Genomic DNA, 19,359 nt, shown 5'->3' with positions numbered 1-19,359 from the left:
AACTTGCTGCACCTTCTCCATCAGCATTTGCTGCTTCACCTTGTGCTTTTATGGTATGGAGGCAGCTTACTTCCTTAAACTTCACGAACCAACCTCTGCTACCCTCAGACTTTTCTTCTGTAGCTTCCTTACCTCTCTCAGCTATCACATAATTGAAGAGAGTTAGAGCCTTGCTCTGGATTAGGTTTGGCTTAAGGGAATGGTATGGTTGGTTTTATCTGTCCAGACCATGAAAGCTTTCTCCATATCAGCAGTAAGGCTGTTTCGCTTTCTTATCATTTGTTTGTTCATTGGAATGCATTTTTTTTTTTTTTTTGGACAGAGTCTTACTCCTTTACCCAGGCTGGAGTACAGTGGCTCGATTTCAGCTCACTGCAACCTCTGCCTCCCAGGTTCAAGCAATTCTTGTGCCTCAGCCTCCCTAGTAGCTGGGATTATAGGTATGAGCCATCATGCCTGGCTAACTTTTTTGTATTTTTAGTAGAGACAGGGTTTCACCATGTTGGCCAAGCTGGTTTCAAACTCCTGGCCTCATGTGATCCGCCCACCTTGGCCCTACCAAAGTGCTAGGATTATAGGCATGAGTCACCATGCCTGGCCTGGAATGCACTTTAAATTTCTTTCAAGAACTTTTTCTTTGCATGCACAACTTGGCATTTTGTGTAAGAGGCCTAGCTTTTGGCCTATCTTGGCTTTTGGCATGCTCTCTTCACTAAGCTTCCTTAACTTCCTTAAACTTCAAGTAAGGGACTCTTCCTTTCACTTCAACACTTAGAGGCCATTGTAGGGTTATTAATTGACCTAATTTCAATACCATTGTAGCTCAGGGAATAGAGCCCACCAAGGAAAGGGAGGGAGAAAGGGGAACGGCCTGTCGGTGGGGCAGTCAGAACATACGACATTTATTAAGTTCACCCTCTTATATGGGTATGGTTTGTGGCACCCCAAAATAATTACAGCAATAACATCAAAGATCAATGATCACAGACCATTATAACAGATATACAAATGATGAAAAAGTTTGAAATATTGTGAGAATTACCAAAATGTGAAGCAGAGATATGAAGTGAGCACATGCTGTTGGCACGTGCTTGACACAGAATTGCCAAAATCCTTCAATTTGTAAAAAATTCAATATCTACAAAGTATAATAAAGTGAAACATAATAAAACAAGGTATGCCTGTAAATGGTACACTACGCATGCTATTCTGTATAATGAATTTTTCTGATTACATAGGCTATATATATTTTAAGATTATTAAATAATATGACATTTAAACATAGGCAATCATATAAGCAAAGTTGTTCAGCTGTTTCTCACACCTGAAAGTGGCCCCCACACCAAATAAAACATTTTTAGATTATGTGTCCCAATTTGGACTTCTGAAAGTATGGTCACCATATGCCAAGGCATGAAGGCATTTAACTGGGGAATGAGTATGGAGTTTGATGCCTTTCATCTCCTTTGCTCATCTGTCTCTACCTACATGATGGCTGCATTTGAAATGAAATAAAGTCTACATACTGGACAGTAGTGTAGAAATCAATATTTTATGAAAACAGTTATGTCTAATTTTTTATAAAATAATGTATTTATTTGAGTCTTAAGCTTAGCGATGTTATTAAAAACTTCTTTGATTTTTTTCTTAGGAATCCAAATCCTCTCTTTAATCATTTAAACCCTTTAATTTGCTAAAGATAAGTTTTGTGCCCTGTTGACCACCTAATGGAACAAGCAAGTGTTGAAGATCTCATGTGGTTTTTTTTTTATTTGCAAATTCTACCAAGCTAACCCATTTATTGCAGTGAATGGGAGCTGGAGAGCTGTTCATTTGGCAATAATAGGCAAAGGGTGGTGGAGGGAAGAAAACTGTCTTTCTGATATTTTTGCTTAGGAATTTGGGGATTCAGAGTTTAGTCATAAACAACTAGATTAATGTGTTTAAATACCTTGAATCACTTCTAAATCATTCCTTGTTTTGTAACATACAAGATCTTAGAGATAACTAAAACAGTGGTTGAAAAATTCTGTTATGGATTGAAGATCCTCCAGAAGCATCATTCACTAATAGGCACAGTGTTTGGGGTGATAGGTAAACAAACATCTGTGTCCTGTGGTTACCTCTCTGTATAGGACGAGATATATAGTTTTCAGGCAAGAGATTTCTTTGGAGAGTCCACTGTCTCTGTTTTGCAAGTTATTTATTTATTTATTTTTAATCCAAGAGATAACAAAAACATGTAGTGGCAGTAGATGGTATTATTCATCAGGATTTTAGGATGTTAACATGTTAGGCTGTTTAAAATAAGACAGAAAGGATTACTTTTTGCCAGCTGCATCATTTCTGGCAAGAGCTTACTACTTTGCTTATTAGGGTTATTGTTGTGGTTGTTGTTAACCCATTAGAGAAACTAACCACTACATTGGTTCTAGCCAAATCCTTGTCATCATTGGCCTTACAGTCTCTTGGGGACCAAACAGCACCTGGTCATTCTGAAAGCTTCCATCCCCAGTGATTGATGCTCATCTCTACAGGCTCTTTCAAACTTGCCTCCCATTTTTTCCTGAAGCACCTTCAAGTATTTCTGCATGGCTACTCACTCTCTTGTATTATACCTCCTCCTCCTGCCTTACTGAATACTGGATTTCCCAGCTCACAACTCTAAGAAGGAGCTTTATTTCAGAGTAGAAAGGGGCCCCCATATGTGGCCTATTATATCCATATCAACTTGCTTACCCTTTTCAAACAGCTATTGTCTTTTAATAGGGTCCTGCCTGGCAGGGGGAGTCCTTAATTCCTGCCATATAAGAATGGGCAGCTTGAGTTACAGCTAGCTGCAGTTTGGTGCTCTGATCAAAAGGCCTCTGTTGTTTTTTAGGGTTTTTCACCCTCCCTCTCTCTCTCTTTCTATATCCTGGGCTAATAATTCAGCACAGCAAGGTCATTACAGACTTTGAATTGAGAGCTGAGAGTGTTAAATTACTGACCTAGAATAAAAGAGATCTGGGGGGCTCTCAAGAAAGATAAAGGGATTTCGGCTAGTAAAGTGCAAGCCCAGCAACCTCACTTCTTAACAATATTATTATTATTTTTAATCCCCTCTGTCTCTAAAAGTCTTTTCTGGGACAAGGAGAGATCTCCTGCCAGAAAATTAGGTTAGAAACCCAATGACATCTTCTGAGAGTTGTGGCCCAGGTGCTGGCAGCTTATAGGTGCCTGTGTAGTTGTCCTTTTTGTCTCCCTACCTTGTCAATATTTCACTCTCTTCTACCTTGGTCTCTCAGCCACATATATGGTTTTTTATCACATAAGTCATATATATTTATGACATTTCAGCTGAAAGGTAATATCCCATGAAGGGATTTCAGACATGTGGAAAGCATACCACTTAGCCCCTAAAATGTCTTTAAAACATGACATCATCTTATTAAAAGCCACTTTCATTCCATTTATGTTTTGTAAATAATATTAGTCTGGTCCTCCCATAATTTAACAACAACAAAAAAAGCCCCACTGTAAATGAATTTGACATCTCCACTCTATTCTACATTGTATCTTCTGAAGAAAGTCATTTCCATTTCTTCATACTATTTTCTTTCATATATCCTTTTTTTTTTTTTTTTTTTTTTTTTTTTTTTTTTGAGACGGAGTCTTGCCTTGTCACCCAGGCTGGAGTATAGTGGTACGATCTTGGCTCACTGCAACCTCCGCCTCCTGGATTCAAGAGATTTTCCTACCTCAGCCTCCCAAGTAGCTGGGACTACAGGCGTGCACCATCACATCCGGCTAATTTTTGGATTTTTAGTAGGGTTTCACCATGTTGGCCAGGCTGGTCTCAAACTCCTGACCTCAGGTGATCCACCTGCCTTGGCCTCCCAAAGTGCTGGGATTACAGACATGAGCCACTGTGCCCAGCCACTACAGTTATCTCTTAAAGCCAGACACCATCCATATCCTCTGGAAAATATTGATTTTCTAAGACTAATATTTTTAGAAAAGTTCCTAAAATCAACTTTCTCAGATTTTCTGCACGGCAGAGTAATAATAATAAAATAGTCCCTGAATGTGCCAAGCATTTTACAGAATGCATTATTAACACATTTAGCCTTTGGCAACCTTATGTAATAAGCATTCCTGTAATCACTAGTTTACAGAGAAAAATAATTGCAATACAAAGTCATACAGCTAGGAAGATTTGTCCCAGACTAGTGCTTCTTGAACTTTCATGTTTGTGTGAATCACCTAGGGATCTTGTTAAAATGCAGAATCGGATTTTGTAGATCTGGGTTGGGGCCTCAGATTCTGATTTTTAACAGGCTTCTAAGTGATGCCAGTGCTGCTGTCCTTGGTTCACATTTTCAGTAGCAAAGCCATAGTCATTTTTTCTTCCGAACTACTCAAAAAGTTTTTGGTTATAACTTCCAGTTTTTCGTTCCATCAGGCAATTCTATGAATATACATAGTGAATATTTGACACCTATATCATACTTTTTAAAAAATACGATAAAACATAGCACTTAGCCTACAAAATATCTTAAATGTTAGAAAATATTTAAGATATTTTGCTTCCTGTTGGCCCTGCAGAAGCTGGGCCTCCTGGACTGTGTGACCTACTTCAGTGGCTCCTCAGGCTCTACATGGTGAGGATCCTGGGGACTGGAAGAGCGGAGATTATCAAGGCCCATAGGGGACCTGGTTAAAATTGACTATTTTAACTATTTTTACGTGTACAGTTCTGTGGCATTAAATACATTCACATTGTTCTGCAGCCATCACCGTCATTCATCTCCATAGCTTTTCTGTCTTCCTAAACTAAAACTCTGTACTCACTAAATACCGACTTCCCAACTTCGCATTCCCTCTGACCCCCCAGCTCCTGACAACCACCATGCTACTTTCTGTATCTAGGAATTTGACTACTCTAGGTACCTCATGTAAGTGAACTCAGACAATATTTGTCTTTGTTGATTGGTTTATTTCATTTAGAGTAATGTCTTCAAAGTTCATTCATGTTGTACCATGTATCAGATTTCCTTCCTTCTTATGACAAAATAATAGTCCGTTGTGTGTATGTATCACATTTTGCTTATCTGTCATTAAACACTAGGGTGGCTTCCATTTTTTGATGATTGTGAGTAATATTGCTGTGAATGTGGGTATACATATATTTGTCTAAGTCCCTGCTTTCATTTCTTTTGACTGTATACCCAGAAATGGAATTACTGAATTATATGGCAATTCCACCAATATCTTACTTTTTAAGGTACCAGTTTATGTTTAAGTTACTGTGTTCCCCCTTTTTTTTTTTTTCTTTGTGAGACAGGTCTCACTTTGTTACCCAGGCTGGAGTGCTGGAATGCAGTGGCATGAACACAGCTCACTGGCCTTGACCTGTTGGGCTCAAGGGATCCTCCTGCCTCAGTCTCCCAAGTAGCTGAGACCACAGGTGTGTGCCACCACGTCTGGCAAATGTTTAAAGATTTTTTCTTAGAGACGGGACCTCGCCATGTTACCCAGGCTGGTCTCAAACTCCTGGGCTCAAGCAATCCTCTTGCCTTAGCCTCCCAAAGTGCTGGGATTACAGGTGTGAGCCTCTGCACCCAATCCTCTCTCTCTCTCTCTTTTTTTTTTTTAAAACATTCCTTACATAAAGTAACTCTTGAAAGGTTTGGCAGGAAAAGTGAGTTTTCAGTACAGATTTTCGTTAAAGTCTATTGTCTGTAGCTACTTTGTAATTTTCAATCAATCATAAAAGAATATTGAGAAATGTCCTTTGATCCTTGGAAGGTTGGTAATTGGTTAAATAGCACCAAGTAGAGAATTAGAGAGAGAGTGCTCATGTTCTCAAATAAACCAATACTAAGAAGGTTTATATCACAGAGAAAGTTTTATGTAAATGAATTTAAGACCTCATCTGACAAACAGGTATTCAGGGAACAGATGAGCCCTTTGTTAAATTTATGCTCTCCTTTTAAGATTTTCTGAAACAACTATCCAAGGATCTTCAAAAATTTTGTGGCACCTCTTTCTATGTGGTCTTTACTCTAGTAATACATTAGATTCTCGTTTGTTCATAGGAGTTTGGTGCAAGATTCTGCCTGCTACCTAGAGGTCTTTCCTTATGTATCTTTAGAAATGAAATTCTCTGTTGGAAATAGGAAAAGAAATAAAATGATACTGAAACCTAATGAGTTAATAAGAACATTTGAAGGGAGTTTTAAAAAGGTGTCAGGAAGAAACTGATTTTTTTCCTATGGCATAATACAGAATCATTAAGATAATAACTTTAATCATATGCGCCTATAGTGCTCTTATTTTAGGAGTTCCTAGTTACTACAATGGACTTGAACTTGGAAAGGTAAAACAATACAAAATAACTTTTAACTAAAGTTGGAATATGAGTGCTTGAAAAATATACATGGATTTACCAGTAGCTTTAGAGGGTAAATATACATGACTACTGAAAGAATTTTCTAAAAAGTGAGACTAACTTTGGAGATAAAACAAATAAAAGAATGAACAGAAGGCGACTCTGGAAATAACGGTAGTAAAGTTATACAGGACATGTTAAGATTATAACCATGAAGAAGAAAATCGAATCATTATCTATAAGTTTCATGTGGATGGCTCTAAAAGAACAAACCCTGCATCCTAAACCCCCTTCGATTTTATTATTTTGAATTATAACCAAGTCCAAGAAGACTTGGCCTATTACTAACACCTTTGTATGAAGTATTTTTTCAACTGAATTCCTATAATCTTGAATAAGAACAAAGGATGATGGTTTGAGAATTATTATACTTGCTGGACTTTGAACCAACAGAGTTGACATATTTAATACTTCCAGTTCTTGGATGAGGTGGTACTGAGGAAGGGATTTGTAATATCTAAAGGGGTCCATAAAAATAGTGTTGAGTTTGCAGTGAAATCTACAGGTGATGCTAAAGGGATCCTAGTGAGAACAAAAAGACAACAAAAAAGAACCTAAAAGCTATAGCTGCAGGCAGAAAATAGAATAAAATTTACCTTAAAATGTTGTCTAGTGCAATGCCAAGTGTAGATATACAGTGGATGGGCAAAATCTTGTAAGAAATTAGTATTGAGTTGCAAAAGTTATAGAAAACAGACAAGAAATTAGATGAAACTATGGTATGTGATCTGGCAGTAAAACAGACAAAAGCTATTTTGAGGTCTGGAGATAGAGAGGAGGGGAAGGAATGGCAGGATTTGCAGATGACTGAGGGAGGCCTCACCTGCAACTAAACTCAGCTTCAGTAGCAGAAGAAAATAGTACAGACGGTAAACCAGTTGACAAAAGAGATACAGAGGTTGGAACATAGAGCTAAAGAGAAAGAAATAACAGATGACAGGTTTAGAAACCACATAAAGAATGTGAGATATAATATGTAGCAGAAGGTGAGATGTAACAGAAATACTGTAGCATTCTAAAGAGAAATGGTCTGTCCAGAAACTCTTCCTGGGGGATAAGGCTAAGGGGTATTTCCCCAGAGAAACCATGAAAACACAATTCTGAATTTCAAGTGAAATTAGGCAAGCTCTTGGAAGCTCTATTATAAAGAGCTCTGCTTAGAGGCCTTGTTGAAAAGACTGAAGGATCTTGTAGGAACAAGACAAATTAGAGATTTATGATAATCATTTTTTTTTTTTTTTTGGGACGGAGTCTCACTCTGTCGCCCAGGCTGGAGTGCAGTGGCGCGGTCTCCGCTCACTGCAAGTTCCGCTGCCTCCCGGGTTAACGCCATTCTCCTGCTTCAGCCTCCCTAGTAGCTGGGACTACAGGCGCCCGCCACCACGCCCGACTAATTTTTTTGTATTTTCAGTAGAAACGGGGTTTCACCGTGTTCGCCAGGATGGTCTCGATCTCCTGACCTCATGATCTGCCCGCCTCGGCCTCCCAAAGTGCTGGGATTACAGGCGTCAGCCACCGCGCCCGGCCAGTCGTTGTTATTTTTTTTAATTGACATAATGTTACAGAATATTTGGAAGACAGGAAGAAATCAATAATAAGCCCAAACCCTAATCCAGTGAATAAATACAATTCATGTCATCTTAATTTTTAATCACTTTCCTTATGCAGACCTACTTTAAAGTAGCTAAAACTGGCTGGGCACGGTGGCTTCTGCCTGTAATCCCAGCTCTTTGGGAGGCCGAGGTGGGTGGATCACTTGAGGCCAGGAGTTTGAGACCAGCCTGGCCAACCTGGCGAAACCCCATCTCTACTAAAAATACAAAAATTAGCTGGCCATAGTGGCATACGCCTGTAGTCCCACCTACTCAGGAGGCTAAGGCATGAGAGTCGCTTGAACTCAGGAGGCAGAGGTTACAATGAGTTGAGATCGCGGCACTGCCCTCCAGCCTGGATGACAGAGGAAGACCCTGTCTCAAAAAAACAAAACATACATAAATGAAGTAGCTAAAATTATCGTGTACACACAATTTTGTTTCCTTTTTTGTTTGTTTCTTCTTTTATTCTCAGTACCTTCCTCAGGATCCTCCTTAAATATAACATATGAATCACGTTTTTATAATTTAAATTTCTAACATGCTATAAAGAGTACATATGTGTGCAGTAACCTTTTCCCAGGGCTCGGCGCATTGATTTTCCATCCGGTATTTCCCTGTTCCTACTGGCCTGGAGTAACCAGCCTTATAAAAAAAGATGTTCCTTCATATTTAAAACTGCAAGGGGGAAGCAGGTGTGAATTAATCATCTTACATCAGCAGGTAAGGAGCTGATGTGTTAGGTATGGCACCTGTGAGTTTACCATAGCATGCCAGGCCTTCAGGAATGAGTTTTTAAGTTTGAGGGCTTCAAAGGGGAGTTTGAAACATTTTAAAACCCTGGCAGGGTTTTACCTGAATTATATGCAAAGATCCAATGGGGGAAGAGTTGACTTCAGAGAAGCAGCACCTGAGAACCAGGTCCTTTGCATAGCCTTCCTGGAAAGAACCATCTTTCTCCCTTAGCAGTAGCCCCCAGGGTAGGACCAGTGCTCTATTTCATGGCTATTTTAAGAAGATCCTTTATGGATTTGAGTAACAGAAAAGCACTTGGTGAAGTGATCAAGGAAAGAAACTAACTCTGCTACTGAGGATTACTTAGGCAGAAAAAGAAATCTTGTTATGAAACACCAGTGTTTAAGTCCTTAGAGTGAACTGATAAGCTGATTTGGGGCTTTTTTGCTATTGCAGAAATTATAAATCCTATCCGCTACAATGGCAGCTCAGTTCTGACACATAGGTTCACCTATCCTTAGACAGTAACTTAAGATTGATAGTCCCTATTGGATTTCTTCCTAAATTTTTTTTTTTTTTTTAAAGAAGCCAAAGGTCTAATTCTAATCAAGCCACTGCTGACAATAAGAAGATGAAGAAGATTGTGAGTGCTCACTTGCAGTGTGGCACATTTCTATTTTCTATAGCATTTACACTTATTTCTCTGTAGCCAACAGAGGAGTTAGTCAATGAACTGATCGATTCATGATGCATATCCATGGAGAGAAGCTCATTCTGAATACATCATATGTTAAATTTATCCTTGGATTCAGGATCATATTGTTCACTTACTTTTTCCTATAGTCAGCATATTGTAATTTTGAACAATAGAATAATAGATAGCAACAGCCTAGTAGAGAATTAGAAATACTGTGGTTCTAAGAACTGTAGTTCTTAGAAATACTGCATTCAACTTTTGTAAAGAAACTTTTTTGTATCACTATATAAGAAAGAAGCTGGTGTGTAAGGCAACTTCTGTGCACATATGTTGTCTAAACTGCTTTGGGGTTCTGCAACATAGACTAGCTGACTTGCCTCACTGATTTCTCTTATCAAGTTAGCATTGCCAAATTCTATAGCTGATAGGCATAGGAAGAAAGCATTTAAGGGCTTTAGGCTTCCTGTGAATTTCACAAGGAAACAAAGAACAAATCCAGGGATTTTTAGTTCAGGAGACAAAATCATGCCACAGGAGTATGTATCTTTTTTTTTCTTCTTTTTTTTTTTTTTTTTTTTTTTTTTGGGACAAGGCCTGACTCCGTCACCCAGGCTGGAGAGCAGTGACGTAATCTTGGCTCACACTGTGTAACCTCTCCCTCCCGGGCTCAAGCCATCTTTCCATCTCAGCCTCCCAAGTACCTTGGGACTACAGGCACCTGCCACCATGCCTGGCTAATTTTCATTTGGTAGAGACGGAGTTTCACTATGTTGCCCAAGGTGATCTCAAACTCCTATGCGCAAGCAATTAATCTGCTTTGGGCTCCCAAAATGCTGGGATTACAGGTGTGAGCCACTGCACCCAGCCACAGGAATGTATCTTTAGAGCTTGTTGACTTCTTGCACAAGAAAACTCCAGTTAGCCAACCTGTTCGTGGAAAATATGCCCCAAAAGTCTTCTCCCAGCTTGCCCCTCTCCAACTCAGAATATATTTTTTCCTTCTGCTTGTAGAAGCAACACAAAGTTACTTTAAATCATAATTTTGGCTAGGTATAGTGACTTACTCCTATAATCCTAGCACTTTGGGAGGCTGAGGTGGGCAGATCACCTGAGGTCAGGAATTCGAGACCAGTCTAGCCAACATGGTGAAACCCTGTCTCTACTAAAAATACAAAAAATTAGCCAGATGTGGTGGTGGGCACCTGTAGTCCTAGCTACTCAAGAAGCTGAGGCAGCAGAATCTCTTGAACCTGGGAGGTGGAGGTTGCAGTGAGCCAAGATAGAAGATCGTGCCACTGTACTCCAGCCTGTGTGACAGAGCGAGACTCCATCTCAAAAAAAAAAAAAAAAAAAAAAAGAAAAGAAAAGAAAGAAAGAATATCTTAAAAAAAAATCATAATTCTTCCCAAGATGTTTTGGATCTTTGGTCTTATATATTCTGTTTAGGCTGATTCATGTTCTGTGTTTGTATCACCTTGGTGTGGCCAGTTTGTGCTGCATCATTGGATGTGATCTGTTCTCCTGTTTTACTTCTTGGCAGATATCTTTAGGATTCCTTGAAAAAAAAAAAAAGCTGGGCACAGTGGCTCACACCTGTAACCCTAGCACTTTGGGAGGCCGAAACAGGAGGATCGCTTGAGCCCAGGAGTTCAAGACCAACCTGGGCAACATAGTGAGACCTCATCTCTACTTAAAAAAAAAAAAAAAAAAAGAAAGGAAGGAAGAAAGAAAACTAGCCAGGCATGTTGGTGCGCACCTATAGTCCCAGCTACTCAGGAGGCTGAGGCAGGAGGATTGCTTGAGCCCAGGAATTTGAAGCTGCAGTGAGCTATGATCGCACTACTGTACTCCAGCCTAGGTAACAGAACAAGACCCTGCCTCAAAACAAAACAAAAACTATCAGAAGAGAAGTCCAATTCCAATTCTAACACAAGATAGTCCACTCTAATGAGCTGGCCTGGTTTTAGAAAGAAAAAAGGAGATAGGAGAATGGCCTAGGAAGACTCTCAACTGCCATAATCCAATTAAACAGTGCAGGTCAAGGTTCATTGGCCGTTTTCAGTTTGAGTGAGAGCAAGGAGCACCTGGAGGACATAGAGTGCTGTTGGAGTTTTGAAGTTTTGCCTCTTTGCACATTAAGAATGAACTGGAATATTTTAATTTGGTTTTCTTGCCCATATCTTTATTACTTCTATATGTGGAATGTGAATAGCTATTTATATAGAGATCCAGTATGGTTACAGTTATTTATTTATTTACTTATTTATTTTTAACTTTTAAGTTCAGGGGCACTTGTGCAGGTTTGTTACGTAGGTAAACTTTCGTTGAGGCGGTTTGTGGTACAGATTATTTCATCACTCAGGTATTAAGCCTAGTACCCATTAGTTGTTTTCCCTTATCTTCTCCCTCTTCCCATCTTCCACCCTCCAATAGGCCCCAGTGTGTGTTGTTCCCCTCTGTGCATCTGTGTGTTCTCATCATTTAGCTCCCACTTATAAGTGAGAACATGCAGAATCTGGCTTTCTGTTCCTGCATTAGTTTGCTGAGGATAATGGCCTCCAGCTACATCCATGTCCCTGCAAAGGACATGATCTCATTCTTTTCTATGGCTGCAGACTATTCCATAGCGTATATGTAGCACATTTTCCTCATCCAGTCTATCATTGATAGGACGGTGTGAGGAATCCTCAAAGATCTAAAGTCAGAAATACCATTCGACCCAGCAGTCCCATTACTGAGTATGTACCCAAAGGAATATAAGTCATTCTATTATAAAGATGTGTGGTTACATTTATATTTAATTCTTTCTTGGTAGTCCCTGCTGGCCACTTCACCAGAATAATTTAAATCAATTCTTGCTTTTTGCTAGTTAATATCCAAAATTAAGATGTTTATGTGGAATTGACATCATACATAAATTCTTAGAATTTGTATCTAGTTTTTCAGGAGAAAATAGATACCACTTAATAGAATTCTGTATGACTTTTTCTGTACAAACAACCATTATTACTAGAAGAGAACATGAAATTGTATCAAGAACTCCCATTAGCTTAACATGTTTACAAATGTCTGATTATAAAATTATTAATTTTTGATACAGCTCCTGCTGTGTTTTCTTAATATATTACTGGAGAAAACTGCCATAGAGCTGGGCATGGTGGCTCACGCCTGTAATCCCAATGCTTTGAGATGCCGAGGTGGGAGGATTGCTTTAGCTCAGGAGTTTGAGACCGGCCTGGGCAACATAACGAGACTCTGTCTTTACAAAAAGTAAAATAAACAAAATTAGCCAGGCGTGGTAGCACATGTCTGTAGTCCCAGCTACTTGGGAGGCTGAGGCAGGGGGATTTGCTTCAGCCCAGGAGTTTGAGGCTACAGTGAGCTGTGATCGTACCACTGCACTCCAGCCTGAGCAACAAAGACCCCATCTCTTAAAAAAAAAAAAAAAAAAATTGTCCTAATGTTAAATATTGTATTAGTCAGGGATCTCTAGAGGGACAGAACTAATGGAATAGATTTATATATATAAAGGGGGGTTTACTAAGTATTAACTCACACAATCACAAGGTCCCACAATAGGCCATCTGCAAGCTGAGGAGCAAGGACAGCCAGTAGGAGTTCCAAAACTGAAGAACTTGGAGTCCAATGTTCGAGGGACATTTCTCTCCAGCGTGGGAGAAAGATGTAGGCTGGAAGGCTAGGCCAGTCTCTCTTTTCACATTTTTCTGCCTGCGTTTTATTCTAACTGGCTGGACTGGCAGCTTTTTAGATTGTGCTCACCCAGATTAAGGGTAGGTCTACCTTTCCCAGCCCACTGACTCAAATGTTCATCTCCTTTAGCAACACCCTCACCGACACACCCAGGATCAATACTTTGTATCCTTCAATCAAGTTGACACTCAGTATTAACATCACAAATATTAAGCTAATAAAATAGGAAACCTATGGAATTTATTTTATTGTCAAAACTAAAGGGAGATTTGTACTCAGCCCACTTCATTTTATTTTACATTAGAATTTTTTAATTTCCAGTGAAACCCAATTTTCCTACTGTTGTGAACACAGTCTTCACATTTGATGCAAATGGGAGGGCTTAATTATAATCACCTAGTGACAGTATTGTAGACAAAGCCAATAGTGTATGCCACATAGATGATTATATCTTCTGGAGAGAGTTAACTGATAAGCTTGACTTTACAATTAATACAAATATATTCAACTAAAGAAAATGGATGCACTGTCAGACCATTTCATCTTAATAAATTATACCTTGTAAGGTTAAAAATATGTAACTCACAAATAAATTTTAATTTAAATTTTTTTAACCTTCATGTCACAGCCAAGTCCAAAATATTTTAATTTTGATGTCTCTGGTTCTCTTGTGGTTAGAGAATCCATAGCGATTTCCTGAACTTCTTATTCATGATAGCTTAAAAAGCAACATTCAGAGCCCTGTGAATTGGACAAAAGAATATCTATTTTATGCTACTTTTTGTGTAAGGAAGAAGAGGAAATAAAAACACAATTGGCCCTCGAACAACATGAGGGTTACGGTTGCCGATTTCTCCCCTTCACATAGTAGAAAATCCACGTATAATTTTGGACTCACCAAAAACTTAACTACTGATAGTCTACTATTGACCTTACCAATAGCATTAAAACAGTTGATTAACACATACCTTGTATATGTACTATATACTGTATTCTTACAACAAAGTAAGCTAGAGAAAAGAAAATGTTATTAAGAAAATCAAAAGAAAGAGAAAATATATTTACTATTCATTAAATGAAAGTGGATCAGGATAAAGACCTCCATCCTTGTCTTCTTGATGCTAAGTGGCTGAGGAAGAGAAGGAGGAAGAGGAGTTGGTCTTGCTGTCTTAAGGGTGGCAGGGGAGAAGAGGCGGAGGTGGTAGAAGGGGAGGAAGGCACACTCAGTGTGACTTTATGAAAACACATAGTGATTTCTGATTTTTTTGCCTTTTCATGTCTCTAAAAATGTTTCTGTATGGTACCAATTTTTCTTCCATTTTATTTAGTTTCAGTGCCTGTATCACTGAAGAGTTCATGTCATAAAAGAAGTCAAAAGCAGTCTTGAATAGTTGGAACTCTTCTGCCATATGATCTAATGTCAGTTTGTTTTCTGGCCCTGCTTCTGCATCTTCTTCGTCTTCTATGCCTTCTTCTTTTCTGGCACTGGTTCAGAAGCACTCACCTTCATCAAGTTGTCGTCTGTTAATTCCTCTGGTGTGATGTCTGTTAGCTCTTGAATTTCTCCAGGATCCATATCTTGAAACCCTTCCCCCACCTTCTTTGCCATATCCACAATCTCTTTCGTGATCTCCTTGATTGGCTCTGTCGTAAATCCTATGAAGTCATGCACAACATCTGGTTGCAGTTTTCTCCAGCAGGAATCTATTGTTTGGGGCTCAATGGCTTTTTCCATAACAACAGTGGCATCTTCACTGGTGTAATCCTCCCAGACTTTCTTGATGTTCTATCAGGAATCTCTTCCATAGCGTTGACAGTCCTTTCCAATAGAGTACTATGTGTAATGAGCCTTAAAGGTCCTTATGACCCCCTGACTTAGGGGCTGAATTAGAAACATTGTATTTGGGGGCAAGTATTACAAACCACTTTGATACCTTTGGTGTTGAACTCATGGGTTCTGGGCGGCCAGGGGCATTTTCCAGTTCAAAAGAATTTTAAAAGGCAGTCCATTACCAGCAAGGTACATCCTGACTTTAGGAACGATATTGATGAAACCCAGTCCATAAAAAATGGTTCTCATTATCCACGCCTTCTTATACAACCAAAACTGGCAACTGGTGTTTATCTTTTACCTTCAAAACTCAGGGGTTAGCAGCTTTATAGATAAGGGCAGTCCTAATCATAAACCTGACTGCGTTTGCACAAAGTAGTAGAGTTAGCCCATCCCTTCCTGCCTTAAATCCTGGTGCGTGCATCTCTTCCTTACTAATAAGTGTCCTTTGTGGCATTTTTCCCCCATCATCTGCATTAAAAAACTGCTCAGGAAGATATCCTTTTTCCTCAATGATTTTCAAAAGCTTCTTCTTTTTTTTTTTTTTTTTAGAGACAGGGTCTCACTGTGTTGCCCAGGCTGGAGTCCAGTGGCATGATTATAACTCGCACCACCTCGAATTCCTGCGCTCGATTGAGTTTCATGCCTCAGTCTCTTGAGTAGCTGGGACTATAGGCTTGTGCCACCATGGTCGGCTAATTTTTATTTTTGGTAGAGATGGGATTTTTCCATGTTGCCCAGGCTGGTTTCAAACTCCTGGGCTCAAGCGATCCTCCCACCTCAGCCTTCCAAAGTGCTGGGATTACAGGCATGAGCCACTGCACCTGGCCTCCTCAATAATTTTCTTAATGGCATCTAGAAACGTGTTTGCCTCCTCTTGGTTGGCAGAAGCTACTTCCCCTGATATCCTGATATTTTTTAAGCCAAAACTTTTTCTAAAATTATCAAACCATCCTTTACTGGCATTAAATTCTCCAGCTTTAGACCCTTCACCTTCCTTCTGCTTTAAGTTGTCATATAATGACTTCACTTTTTCTCAGATCATATTAGGGTCATATGCCTTTCTTATAGAAATCCTGCACTCGTATAAAAGCTGCGTTTTCAAGACAAGTTAAAAAAATATTTCACTAAAAGTGCAATGTTTTTATGCCTGGTGATACAGCTGCAGCAACTGCTTCATGAATTTCCTTTCCTTTGCTTACAGTTGTCCTTACGTTAGATTCATTTATCTTGAAATGGAGGCCAACCACAGCTGCAGATCTCAATCTATGATGTATGTCAAGCAATTCAACTTTATCTTGTAACGTCATGAATTGTCTCTGCTTCTTGAAACACTTTCAGCATCACTAGTGACACTTCGTGTGGGTCCCATGGTGTTACTTGAGGTTTATGGTTTTGTACTGAACACGATGAAAAATACATGAGAACCATGAGAGATCACTTTTTACTGTGATACAGTTTACTGGAGAAATGAACTGCCCATGCAGAGATGATTAGCATCACATGGTGTTTTAAGCAGATACTTTCAACACTTGTGCTCACTGCAATAGCAACAGGAGTTGGCTATGAATGAAATTATTATAGTAGTACAGTATGAGCTACAGTTAATTTTATACAGTTATGATTTAATACTGTATGTTTGCTTACATTTCTCTCCACTGTGAATGGCACCATGTATGGTCTGTAAGTGTGTGTGTCAGTTTTGCTAAACGTTAACTTTTTATAACAGATCTGTGTATATTTTAATGTAGTAAATGATAAAAAGGACTAGTGTCTACATATTTTATGCATTCATGACATACTTTTTCTTAATTTTTCCAATATGTGTAGGATGCACAGTTGGTCTGTGAGTTTTTTTAAGTTGTTGCAAATCCTTCCAAATTTTCTAATATATTTATTGAAAAAAATCCATGTATAAGTAGACCCACACAGTTCAAATCCATGCTGTTGAAAGGTCAACTGTATATACATGTATCTGCTCATCTGAGAAAAAAATATGCACACAGGAAGAATAAACCAGAGACCAATGAGATTCATTATCTATAAGATGTTAGTGAGATGGAGTGAAAAGATAAAAGTGGGATAGATATAAAGGTCACTTATCGAAGAATTTTTTTTGCACATGTCTTACTTTTGGAACTATGTTATTTTCATTTACATAAGTAAGTATGTATTTGACAAGATTGGGGGAGTTTCTAAAATTGAAAACAAACAAATAAGTGAAGCAAATTGTATTTCAAATGAATAATATACCATACAGAAGGGGGTTGGAGAAACTCATCTAAGGAACACAATATTTGGACTATATACCCTCAGGCTAAAACAACTCTAAACAAGTATTAAACTCTAATTAGCAGGCTTCTTTTTCACAGAGGAATGGGTTAGCTAGCTTAGTACATTTTAGGATTAAGCAAATAAGTAAATATGTTATAGATAACAGGAACCTTTTTCTCACTTTAGAAAAAGGACATTTCAGGCCGGGCGCGGTGGCTCAAGCCTGTAATCCCAGCACTTTGGGAGGCCGAGACGGGCGGATCACGAGGTCAGGAGATCGAGACCATCCTGGCTAACATGGTGAAACCCCGTCTCTACTAAAAAATACAAAAAACTAGCCAGGCGAGGTGGCGGGCGCCTGTAGTCCCAGCTACTCGGGAGGCTGAGGCAGGAGAATGGCATAAACCCGGGAGGCGGAGCTTGCAGTGAGCTGAGATCCAGCCACTGCACTCCAGCCTGGGCGACAGAGCGAGACTCTGTCTCAAAAAAAAAAAAAAAAAAAAAAAAAAAGAAAAGAAAAAGGACATTTCAGATATGGAAAGGGGAGATGATAGAATGTAACCTGTAGTGTTGAACTAGAATTGAATCAGTGTGAGCTCATAGATTTTGTTTTGTTTTGTTTGAGATGGAGTCTCTCTCTGTCGCCCAGGCTGGAGTGCAGTGGCACAACTTTGGCTCATTGCAACCTCTGCCTCCCAAGTTCAATCGATTCTCCTCCCTCAGCCTCCCGAGTAGCTGGGATTACAGGCAAGTGCCACCACGCTTGGCTAATTTTTGTATTTTTAGTAGAGGAGGAGTTTTGCCATGTTGGCCAGGCTGGTCTCAAACTCCTGACCTCAGGCGATCCTCCCACCTCGGCCTCTCAAAGTGCTGGGATTACAGGCGTGAGCCACTGCACCTAGCCTATTCTTTACTAAAAACAACTGGGCTTCTTGGATAAATGGCTGGCTCCAGGGTGAGGTAGGGAAAGAACAAGATGATACTGGAACATCTTATTCTATCAAAAAGGAAGGAAGTGATCAGATAATTATGTAGATGTGTCAAAAGAATGTAGAAGTCAGCTTGGAGGGCTTCCATGGCCAAATATGGGATCATATGAGCATAAAAATATATAATGATAGTAAAGGAATATAACCTATTGAACAAAGTAAGAATCCATGAGTCCACAATGATATAAATAAATAAGAAGGGAAAGCTTTTCCTTATTGTAGAAGATCAACTTAAAAACGTAGATGAAATGACATAGTTGGAAAAAGATTCACCATTTGGCAAAACCTTCATATTCATTATTGGTTCTGGCAACAATTATTAATAGATACTAAAATTTGTGAATGAAAGTTTGCAGAGTAACTATATATTTCCACAGACTCAAAATATCTTCCCACGGGATACTTATCCATTATAAAGGCTAACTTTATAGTGGCAAAACCTGGCAGATGCTGCTCTAACCAAAGAATCAAAGTTAACATCCCCAGTAATTAGACTAATCAGCAAGTGCCCCCAGATGTGATGCACTGAGAAGAACTCAGCGTCACCTTTGTGATGATCCTGCCAAAGGGGTATAACCTGAATTGAATTATGAGGGGACATCAGACAAACCCAAATGGAAGTACATTCTATAAAGTAACCTGTACAACAGGTTTTCAAATAACTATTTCATTTAACATCATTTTCATTGTAACTGTTTTTTCTGGTTTAAGATCATTTTATTGAGGAGCAAGAGGCAGGGAGAGATGGCAGGGAGGGCAACTAGAGCACTTCTACCCCCACCAGGAGAATAGACTCCCTCCCTGCTTCCTCCTGTGCTGGACCCCTATTGACTTCCGTAGGGATGGCACCATGTTTGCGAGGCTGAAAAAGAGACACGGAGCCAGCAAATGAAACATAAGGTTTATTGAGGGGATTTACATACAGGGCAGTCCAGGGGCAGCATGATGAACAGGAGAACTGCTACCACTTATAAAAAAGCATGCAGTTTATACAGCATTTTCACTTAGCCCCCGCCCCCACCCTGGCAGTCTCCACCTAGCAACCTTCATCCAACCCAAAACAAAGGGCCTGTAACCCCTGTATGGCCCGTGATCCA

At 39.4% G+C, this 19,359-nt stretch overlaps 1 protein-coding gene across 4 annotated transcripts in view; it reads left to right on the top strand.

Moving 5' to 3' along the window:
* CSTPP1 (centriolar satellite-associated tubulin polyglutamylase complex regulator 1) overlaps positions 1-19,359 on the top strand; it is a 230,218-nt gene that overhangs the window by 79,775 nt on the left and 131,084 nt on the right. The window lies entirely within an intron of this gene.

This window comes from Macaca thibetana, chromosome 14 (assembly GCF_024542745.1).
Source record: "Macaca thibetana thibetana isolate TM-01 chromosome 14, ASM2454274v1, whole genome shotgun sequence".
In the NCBI taxonomy this organism is placed as follows: Eukaryota; Metazoa; Chordata; class Mammalia; order Primates; family Cercopithecidae; genus Macaca; species Macaca thibetana.
Note: the sequence above shows the minus strand (reverse complement) of the source record. Positions and strands in the feature narration are given on the sequence as shown.